The sequence below is a fragment of the Scylla paramamosain genome, chromosome 29 (genome assembly GCF_035594125.1).
Source record: "Scylla paramamosain isolate STU-SP2022 chromosome 29, ASM3559412v1, whole genome shotgun sequence".
NCBI lineage: Eukaryota > Metazoa > Arthropoda > Malacostraca > Decapoda > Portunidae > Scylla > Scylla paramamosain.
In genome coordinates this window covers 10,166,706-10,176,879 of record NC_087179.1, presented here as the reverse complement: position 1 = coordinate 10,176,879, position 10,174 = coordinate 10,166,706, and the positions used below count along the sequence as shown (strand labels likewise).

Below are 10,174 nucleotides of genomic sequence, written 5' to 3'. Positions count from 1 at the left end.
AGAGGTTGTACAGGGTAGTTTTCCAGTCAGGCAGTTGTGTGAAATGCCAAATTCATGTCTATGATTAATAGATGATAAATTTAGATTACAACAACAACAACAACGACAACTGCAACTACAGTACAACAACTATAAGAAATACATTTATAATAATAATAATAGTAATAATAATAATAATAATAATAATAATAATAATAATAATAATAATAATAGTAAGTAGTCATAAATAGAGATATAGTAAAAAGTGGGCCTTTATGATCTCGTTAGTATTGATTTATTTGTTCATTTATTTATTTATTTATTCTATAAGGAATTTGGAGGTTGTGCGTTAAGCTAGACAAAGAAACAAAAAAATAAATAAATAAATAAATTAATTATATAAGAAAGCAACAAGAATAAAAAAAGACGAAAGAGAACAGGTAATAGTAAAAAAAAAATAAAATAAAATAAATGAAATGTAGCTCTTCAAAGATAAAACAGATAAAAGTAGCAAAAAATATATAGTTATAAAAAAAAATACGACAAGGATAAAAAGAAAAAAAACTCAAGATAATAGATAATTGTAAAAAAAAAGTCACGCAACTCTTCAAAGATAACAAAAGTAGTAAAAAAATAGATAAATGAAATTATATATATAGTAAAAAAAAAGAAAAAAATCACCATGAGACGCTGTGTATGTAAATAACACTTGTACTTAATTTATTTTGAGGGTCGATGGAATGGTGCAACACATAAGTACGTACATACATTTCCTTCTTGCCACGCTGCGAACGATGAAGGCAGCAGGGAGCGTTGGCAGGAAGCCTCGCCCAAACGTATTGAGGCAGAGCGATAGTGAGCGGTGGTGGTGGTGGTGGTAAACGTACAAGAAGAGGGTTTGTGTTCCCTAGTGGCATACCAAACGTTCTATCTTGCATGTTGGATTAGTAAGAGAAAGGTGGTGGTGGTGGTGGTGGTGGTGTAGAACGTACGAACGATTTGAATTATGCATCTCCAACGGTAGAAAAAATACTGGATTTTTGCATGTTGGGACTAGCGGTAGAGACGTATTTCCTCCTCGTTTTATTTATTTAATTATTTATTTATTTATTTTATTTATTCATTTTTTTTGTGGTCTTTGTGGTCACTTTCACATGATATTCCTGCAGGGGACCAGATTTCCAAACGTTTCGGCATTTTTCGTATCGATTACTTTTCAGCAAGTCTTGTCTGGTGGAAGTTGAGTTGCCAGTGTTTTCAAAAGATTATTTTATAATTTTAGCCATAGTTTAACGGTTCTGCATCGTCAGTGGCGTAGATACCCATGAAAACATAAAAAAAAAAAAAAAAAACATGAAAACCCTGAAAACACACATGAGAGCCCCACCACACACACAAAAAAAAAAAAAAAAAAAAAAATAGAGAACCTGACAATCACCTTGTGGCGTGTGGAAAATCCTGCTGAGAGCGCCAAACGTTTGAAGCTACGGGTCCCCTTTTACGAAACATCAGGTGGGGTTTTGTAAGGTTTCCTATCTGTGAGCAAGTGTGTAGCCGTCCTATATTTAGAGCCGAACGTTTGTGAAAGGCTCTCAACATAATGGTGCCTCTGAACGTATGCAAATGTATGATAGCATGTGGGAGGGAGGAACGTTCGAGTGTACGTTTGTAAGAATAAATAATATGTAGGAAAATTATGATTGAGTTGATGGTAGTGTATAATGCTGAATAAATGTTTCTGTAATTATCAATAAACGTTCTCAAAGCGATGAGTGAACGTTTCTTTAATGATCAGTAAACATTCTCTAGGCGATGGATAAATGTTTTTTGTAATGATGAACAAACAATCCCTGTGACAGCAAATAAACGTTCTGATAATAAGAGCTGGAGATACATGACTGCTAATACAAACAGGAGCTTAGCGTGGCAGTAAAATACCAAATAGGAAGATTATAGACCATCTTGCGCGGCTGTGAGTAAACCTTGTGAGATGTTGAACCTTTGGGGTGACGACAGAACGGCGACACAAAATCCGTCAGGTCGTCATTGTGTAAGGAAGTGAATGTGTACGTATGAGTGGAGGTCGTCTGAGTGCAGCGTCTTAAGGTCTAAGTCATGAGTAGAACCTTTGTGGGCGCGGAAGTTGACGGAGAATGAGGCAATGGAAGACAAGCTAGTGGGAGGGACCTGACTGGGGGCCCTAGAGCTGATGGGGAAGTGTGAGAGTTGACGAAGAGTAAAGCAATGGAAGACGAGGTAGATGGATGGAACTTGCTTGGGGGGCGAGATGAGAATAGGGAGCCCTGGAACTGAGAGGGGGGGGTGAGCTCCCTTATTAAATTCTTGCTGTTTCACTTCAATTAAAATAAGAAATGGATATAAATGACTTTCTCTCTCTCTCTCTCTCTCTCTCTCTCTCTCTCTCTCTCTCTCTCTCTCTCTCTCTCTCTCTCTCTCTCTCTCTCTCTCTCTCTCTCTCTCTCTCTCTCTCTCTCTCTCTCTCTCTGCACTAGAATCATAGCAAAGATGTGGTAGTGATGATGACATTGCTGATGATAATGTGAATGGATGTAAGCTACAAGATCTTTCTATGTATAATGCAATTTAACTTTTGTTTTTCAGAGACTCAGTAGAATGTTAGTGGTTGTTTGTTATTTTCTTTCTTTATATTCTTGATCTATTTTCTTTTCTCCCCTGATGAAAAAGCGAGAAACACAAATGTCAAATACACAGGTGGTATACCAATTGCTGTCGTGCACCACTTGTTTATTTTGGAACTCCATTACAGAAGCTGCTTTTGTTTTGTTTTTGGATATACTTAGTTGTATCTTCTTCTTCTTCTTCTTCTTCTTCTTCTTCTTCTTCTTCTTCTTCTTCTTCTTCTTCTTCTTCTTCTTCTTCTTCTTCTTCTTCTTCTTCTTCTTCTTCTTCTTCTTCTTCTTCTTCTTCTTCTTCTTCTTCTTCTTCTTCTTCTTCTTCTTCTTCTTCTTCTTCTTCTTCTTCTTCTTCTTCTTCTTCTTCTTCTTCTTCTTCTTCTTCTTCTTCTTCTTCTTCTTCTTCTTCTTCTTCTTCTTCTTCTTCTTCTTCTATAAAAGAGTAATTTTTTCATAGCCCGGCCCTGGCAGCTGTGGTGTGTGTTGGTAGCACCGGAAGATGGCACCGGAAGACAGACAATGCGAGGCGATGACTTCATGTTGCAAATAAAACGCGCTAACACTAAAATTTCGTGGTGGTTTTTCCTTGAACAGATTCGTTCTTGAAAGAAAAAAGAAAAAAAAATATATATATATATATATATATATATATATATATATATATATATATATATATATATATATATATATATATATATATATATATATATATATATATATATATATATGAATTGTGATTAGTAAGACAAGGACAGCACGAATATTTATACTTGGTCCACTTATTAGTTCATAATCTTCCTGTAATGATTTTTTTTGCTTACTTTTTGACTGAGCATTAGTTGAAAATATGAGTAAAGTCGTACACCTTGCAGTTCTTTTTTTGGTCGAAAATGTTTAAAGATAGATGAGTATGTACACTTTTTAAATCACTATCGATGAAATTATAGTAATGAATTAGTATATGCACCTTAAATTGTTACTCGGAAATCTTTGTAGTATATAAATTACTGATTCTCTCTCTCTCTCTCTCTCTCTCTCTCTCTCTCTCTCTCTCTCTCTCTCTCTCTCTCTCTCTCTCTCTCTCTCTCTCTCTCTCTCTCTCTCTCTCTCTCTCTCTCTCTCTCTCTCTATATATATATATATTTAAGTTTTTTAGACAAACTAGTACGTGCACATTTGAGTTCACTTTCGGTCGATAATATTCACAAATGATATGTGTATTTTTTTGTTCACTATTGATCGAAAATATTTAGAGACGAATTAATGTATACTTTTTGATTAACTATTGATCTCGTTATTATATATATATATATATATATATATATATATATATATATATATATATATATATATATATATATATATATATATATATATATATATATATATATATATATATATATATATATATATATATATATATATATTAACAGTAAAAAGGTGATGGATGCAGTTATCTATTCCCAGAACTAACAATGCTTGTCATAACAGATAAATATCAGATAGATAACACTGGTAACCTTCGGCAAAACTATTAATACTATTTATGTTCATACAAAGCAACTCCTGTTTTTTTTTTTCTTTCATGCAATAGGAAAGGTGTGTAGGTGATATGTTAGGTTGTTATTCTTGTTGCTGCTGTTGTCGTTTTATTACTACTACTACTACTACTACTACTGTTACTTGCATTTTAATCTATAGGGTGTGTCATTGTACCAGGCTTAAAAATAATTCGTGTGCTTGTCTTTTTTTTTTTTTTTTTTTTTTAATGCCAATACGAGTCCCACGGACGCGTTTTAAGATGGGCTAAGAGTCATTGGTAGGAGGAACGAATGTGCAAGTGTGGTAAAGAGGAAGACTGAGGTAAAGCTGATGTGTGGTGAGGGAAGATATTTGAATTTCGGGTGAAGAGGATGTGGTGGTGGTGGTGGTTTCGGTGAGTAACGTTTCCTCTTCGTTGGTGCAGCTGTCCTTGGAATTATGAGTGTTCGTACGTGAGCGAAGTGTACGTATATACACAGGAAAGATTAGACGGTGGTGTGTTGTTGTTGTTGTTGTTGTTGTTGTTGTTGTTGTTGTCATTGACACAAAACTACATATAGTTTCCCGTGTTGACATTTATAGGAATAAGTTTTCTTTACTTGTACAACAACAACAATAATAACTACAACTACAACAACAACAACAACTACTACTACTACTACTACTACTACTACTACTACTACTACTACTACTACTACTACTACTACTACTACTACTACTACAATCTTCCCTTGACGTACTATCCCCACTCAAAATCCATAGGCATTAGTAGTAATCGTAGTAGTTGTAGTAATAGTAGTAGTAGTAATAGTAGTAGTAGTAGAAGTAGTAGTAGTAGTAGTAGTAGTAGTAGTAGTAGTGGTGGTGGTGGTATGTGGTGTTGCCTAACATCGTGTTCATACGTAAGCGTAGTACGTTTTGTTGTTTGTGTGTCGCCACTAAAATGAGCCCTTATCTAATCAGCGGATTGTGTCGTGATGGGTCACCCTCCCCCATAACATCTTATCTGGTCTGCAAATGAAAATAAGGTGAATTGAGTCCGTTAGGTATTGCTGACGGAAGTGTGTTGTTTTGGTGGTGGTGGTGGGGAACTTTACAATCTTAGCCTGTTGTAAGACGAAAATAAGAACGTAACAAAGGAAATGGAGAAACAAAGAAAAGAAGAGAGAGAGAGAGAGAGAGAGAGAGAGAGAGGAGAGAGAGATGAGAGAGAGAGAGAGAGAGAGGAGAGAGAGAGAGAGAGAGAGAGAGAGACCCTAAGGAGAACGTTTGGTTCTGACCTTTCAGCCCACTACGAATGCTCTCTCTCTCTCTCTCTCTCTCTCTCTCTCTCTTCTCTCTCTCTCTCTCTCTCTCTCATACTTTTATTTATCTTATATTATTGACAGCATACTCCTTAATTCAGATCAACTAGGTTTATTATTTTTCAATGTAACTAACTTCGTAATATTTATAATTTTCCGCCCTTCAGAACTGTCACAGGATTTAGGCGTGGCATGACTTGGTGTACGCTTTTCCTGGTAAGGTAAGAGGATTTCCTATGGGTAGGAATTATGTACGGTAGTAGTAGTAGTAGTAGTAGTAGTAGTAGTAGTAGCAGATGATGATGATGATGTAATGTAGTTTATCTAATTCTAAATGATTCTAAACACTTTATGTATACATCAATGGTAAATTTAGCGAGTAGCAGTAGTAGCTTACAAGGACCGAGAAGACATTCGGACAGAAGGTGACGTACAGTTGTAATGTATAATACTGGGTAAAAGGAAGACAAGCTGGGAGTGAGAGAGGGAGGAGTGGAATAGAGGTGGTGGAGCGACACGTCATTACTACGTCACATGAAACCTTCCTCTGTCCGGATGTCTTCTCGGCGCTTGCTAGCTTCGCCTTCAAAGTTAACAGTGAACTCAACAAAACACACTTGGCAATGCACTATGAAGCCACAAACTAGGGGAAGGTCTCAAAGAAGCTGTGGCAAAGTTTCATATTTATTTAACTTTGTTTAGAAGATATTTGCGAAAAACGGTGTCACACAGGGTCTGCATTGGCTTTGACTTGTACTTCCTTTGTGTTCTTTTGTAAGCGCGAGTAAAGGCGGCAGCTCCCTAACCCCCTTATAGTGAACTGAAGCTACATTACCCGTTTTTTTTTTTTTTTTTTTTTTTAGGTGAATATATCATCTTTACGATTTCAAACTGAAACTACTTGACTGTAGTAGTATGTGGTAGCAAGAGTAGTATTAGTTGCTGTTGCACTGGTAGTAGTTGTAGTACGTGATGAAATGAGAAGCGTGATGCCATTGTAGACAAAACGTTTTGGTCTGAATAACTTGGCCTTTCCCTCTCTCTTGCCATTCTCCTTTTCTTTCTCCTCCTCCTCTTCTACTACTACTACTACTACTACTACTACTACTACTACTACTACTACTACTACTACTACTACTACTACTGCTGCTGCTGCTGCTGCTGCTGCTGCTGCTGCTGAAGCTACCGCCACTACTACTACTACTACTACTACTACTACTACTACTACTACTACTACTACCACTACTAATAATAATTCTCTCTCTCTCTCTCTCTCTCTCTCTCTCTCTCTCTCTCTCTCTCTCTCTCTCTCTCTCTCTCTCTCTGTGACCCCATTCTCTGTCATAACGCAGACTTTCTCCATCCAGGGTGGCCACGCTCAAACTTCTAAGTATGAAAAGTGTATGGTGTATGAAGGCTGTGTATGCGTGGGTTTGTTCAGTAATTGATGAATCAGAAAAGTGCATTATAAGAGGCGGTTGGAAAGGGGATAGAGCAGCGCATTGTGCCTCTTCAGATCCACGGTGCAGCCTGTGCAGGACCTGCATTCTTAGAACGCCTTGCCTCTAATAGGAACTGCTTTGAGAGGTCACAGAGGTGATAGATCTAGTTTTTATGGGTGTTTCTCCCTTGACGATGCAGAATCCTTGGTAAACTATCTTTGGATATATGAAAACATCAAATAATAATGTTTTTAGTAATCCGTTACAGGCCGATACGAGACACCGAGGCATTTGAGATGGCGGTTCCTGGCATATCACTAAAGAATCATAGAGAAAAAGTATTAACATTCAGATTTTGTGCTCTGTCTGTGCATACAAACTGCATTTTATAATGGTGTGAATGATATGAAAAGACAACCCAGTAGAAGGGTTAAAGAGCCCACAACAGCATATTTTAGTTTTTTTTTTTTTTTCCTATTCCGATTATAGTTAGGATTCCTTTCCCTTTCTAACGTAGAATAACTATGTAATGAGTGTCCTTCCTGTTAGATGAGTAAGATGTAAGGAAGTTTTCGTACTGCTGTTTACGTCAATTCTGAGTAATTTGTCTTATTTTTGGTTAGTTTTCATTCCTAGATGAACTTGTGTATCAATTTTTGTAATGATGAATGTTAGCTGGATGTGTGTGTGTGTGTGTGTGTGTGTGTGTGTGTGTGTGAGAGAGAGAGAGAGAGAGAGAGAGAGAGAGAGAGAGAGAGAGAGAGAGAGAGAGAGAGAGAGAGAGAGAGAGAGAGAGAGAGAGAGAGAGAGAGACGACCGTGTTTCTCCACCAAAGCAAACGTTTTAAAGGTGCATAAACTCTCTCTCTCTCTCTCTCTCTCTCTCTCTCTCTCTCTCTCTCTCTCTCTCTCTCTCTCTCTGTACTGTCAATATGATTAACCAAGGAAGGCGTCACGATTATGGGTTCGTTGTGGCAGGAAAGTGTACTGCAATCATAACTTCCATCTGACGCATGTAGTTTTCTCTCTCTCTCTCTCTCTCTCTCTCTCTCTCTCTCTCTCTCTCTCTCTCTCTCTCTCTCTCTCTCTCTCTCTCTCTCTCTCTCACACACACACACACACACACACACACACACACATATCCAGCTAACATTCATCATTACAAAAAGATACACAAAAAGTTCATTCAGGAATGAAAACTAACCAAAAATAAGAAAGAAATAACTCAAAATTAACGTGGGAAACTTCAAGATTTCAGAGCCCGTTTGTCGCGAGTAGCGCATTACTGGATTCGCATTGTCTTGAAGAAGAAGGGGTGAGACAATAATGTTTTTCTTGCTTCCTCTCAGAGCTTTCCATCCACACCATCTCACTCATCCCAGCGAGCATCACAGCTCTCATTCTCAGCGGAAAGATGGAGAGACTGATGGTCGTAGTTATTTTAGTTAGTTAGTTAGTTAGTTAGTTAGGGTGTGTGTGTGTTAGGATGAAGAGATGACAGCAAGCAGCCTAGGAAAACGTGGCTGTCGTCCTTCACATATACTCGTTATTCTGAGGGTCTTTCCGGATAGACGTTAAGAATTCATGGTTAATGGCGGTACAAACATCTTTTCATCTTTATTTTTTTTTCCCCCTTCCTGGCGCATGCAATCCATTCCCCTTTCTCCTTCACTTCTTGGATTTATTTAATTATTTAGGCATACTACTTTGCAATCTTCAGACCTCTCTCTAACGCACCAGACGAGCGGCGATTTCACCTAGGCGTGTCTGGGACACGGCAGTCATGAATTGGCCACGAATGATGCCACTTGTTTCTGGAGTGCTGTGCGATAACATAGCACACAGTATTGCTAAGAGGAAGAAAGTATTGTGTAGCGTGAATTGTTATTGTGTATAAAGGAAAAGGCAATGATGCTTAAGATTGGCTCAATAAAATGTTAACTTTGGTTTGGCTGCGTCGAAACCGGGCACTGTGATGGCTCGTCCGTTGTTCCCCCATAACGGTCATGCCCGCCGATCAGGCCCGCCCGTCTGGACAGATCTTACGGGATACAAGTCATCCCACTCACAACCCGTCGTTTGATTTCATGAACAAGAATTGGCTAAAGATGATGCGCTCCGCTCCTTTAGGAGATCCCCCACCCCCACCATCGCTCTCATGACTACTCGCCCCACCACAAGAGCTGCTTTTGCTTCCCTCCCTCCTCAAGATGGGTTTGACCTTGCTTGCTGGAGACAGAAGCGGGGTGATGATGCAAATATGTAATCTCAGTAACTTGGGTGGTTGCCAAGGGAACGTTTGTTTGCTAAATGATTCTCTCTCTCTCTCTCTCTCTCTCTCTCTCTCTCTCTCTCTCTCTCTCTCTCTCTCTCTCTCTCTCTCTCTCTCTCTCTCTCTCTCTCTCCTATTGCAAATCTTGCTCGTGCAAACACACTTAGCTGAAAATAAATAAAAAAATAACAAGTGCCAAGATATTTCGAACTTCCTCGTTCTTGATTGGTGTACCATTCGCATACTACTATGAATAACACCAAAATGAAAATAATGGTAATATTGATCTACACAACAGAGAGAGAGAGAGAGAGAGAGAGAGAGAGAGAGAGAGAGAGAAATTTACGTGTACGCAGTCTGTATATAAGTATAAACTTTTTCGGTATATTTCCAATAATCAACTTCTTAACGTTCAGTAATATACATTTACTTACATTCAGCCTTTTTCATAAATTAGCATATCGTATTGAAACACAGATGTGATAATTATCAACACGTATTTTAATCGTGGTGAAAACGTATTTGCTGGTATTGTGGAGCTTAAATGCCAAGTTTTCCTTCGTCTTCAGCATTATATAGTTTGGTGCGTCTCAGCCGACTGCTGCCGTACCATCGCGTAGCTTTTTGGCTACCACACCAAGTAAGACTGAATATTAACTATAAACAGTGAAGAAAATGAGTTTAGCTTGAGGATATTTTTTCGTTGGAAAACACTTAATCGGTGTCTGGCAACTGAACGGCACGGAGGCTATACAGGACATCCCGTGCGTCTCGGTTTACTCTGAAACTTGCAGCTATTCAGTGTAGCCAACGCTGCTCCAGTGCATGATATTAGTGTTCCCGTCTCTAGTGAACACCAAGGAATTGCCTCGGGTGAGATTCTGCCACCAGTGTATTGTCGCCACGAATGTAAACAAAGATCTGTTGGTGGTCCTTGTGCTGTGATGTGACTTAAGACAGCTGTGCCTATTGTGAAAATTTA

General features: G+C 38.2%; 1 protein-coding gene across 4 annotated transcripts in view; it reads left to right on the top strand.

Annotated features, from left to right (window-relative positions):
* LOC135115724 (uncharacterized) overlaps positions 1 to 10,174 on the top strand; it is a 28,817-nt gene that overhangs the window by 14,648 nt on the left and 3,995 nt on the right. The window contains exon 1 of one of the 4 annotated variants that reach the window (XM_064032658.1): positions 5,682 to 5,700. The exons of 1 other annotated variant lie outside the window; for it this stretch is intronic. The gene's annotated coding sequence lies outside the window, so the exon portion shown is untranslated. Of the gene's footprint in view, positions 1 to 5,681; positions 5,701 to 9,766; positions 10,102 to 10,174 lie in introns of those variants that run through there. 2 more of the 4 variants (XM_064032655.1, XM_064032656.1) reach the window with 2 other exon arrangements.